The 968-nt window shown below is 49.8% G+C and overlaps 1 long non-coding RNA gene across 1 annotated transcript in view; it reads left to right on the forward strand.

Annotated features, from left to right (window-relative positions):
- LOC110302808 overlaps positions 1–968 on the forward strand; it is a 39,677-nt gene that overhangs the window by 11,426 nt on the left and 27,283 nt on the right. The gene's annotated exons all lie outside the window — the stretch shown is intronic.

Raw genomic sequence — 968 nt, forward strand, 5'->3', positions numbered from 1 at the left:
CACAGCAGGGCCTTACCTGACTGCCACAGCAGGGCCTTACCTGCCTGCCACAGCAGGGCCTTACCTGCCTGACTGCCACAGCAGGGCCTTACCTGACTGCCGCCTCCGGCATTCAACACAATCCGCCTTACTCTTCGGGCTTCTCGGTGAGTCTCTCCAGGAGACCATGGCATTCCTTCCTGGAGGAGAGATTCCTGTGGCCCAGAGGTAGCTGGCTCCAGTTCACTTAAGCGAACAAGGCTCTAACGTTAGGCTTTGCCCGTCTCTGAGACTACAAGATTTCTGGATGTCTCATTTACTTTCTATTAATAGACACGGGTCGTTATAGTTTATGTATACACTTATGTATCAGAATTCAACCATTCATAGCCATACCATGATGAGTGGTTTAAACTCCAACCTCAGAGCAATAAATCCCATAAAAATTCTGACTGTTTCTGAAGTTTGCAGTTAACATGAAGCAGAGCGAAGCACATAGCTAGTTAAGAAACAGCAATTTCTTTCTAGGAATGAAGCAAGCTCTAGACTGCATTTGATGAGCTCCCGTGGGATACGCATGAAGGCTAAGAAGATGGACTACAGTTCTGGGCCTGGCACAGTGGCAGGAACGGTGCACAAGCTCATTCTGCTGATGCTCATGACAGGCTGGGCAGAATAAACTTAAAGAGGGTATGCCAATAACATGTGCTGGATGCAAGGTTCCAAGCCTGGGTTCCAAGCTGAGTCTGACGGGCCTAGGGGCCTCTGCAGGAGGTTACAGATCAGAAGATCACTCTGCACTCTTTGGGGAGTCAGTATCTCATTGCCTTAGTCAGAAGTGTTCCAGTTACTGGGCTAGAAGGGGCTGAAGGCCCGGGCATGGTGGTGCATGCCTTTAATCCCAGCACTTGGGAGGCAGAGGCAGGCGGATTTCTGAGTTCGAGGCCAGCCTGGTCTACACAGAGAAACCCTGTTTCGGAAAAAAAAAA

Source organism: Mus caroli, chromosome 10 (genome assembly GCF_900094665.2).
Source record: "Mus caroli chromosome 10, CAROLI_EIJ_v1.1, whole genome shotgun sequence".
NCBI lineage: Eukaryota > Metazoa > Chordata > Mammalia > Rodentia > Muridae > Mus > Mus caroli.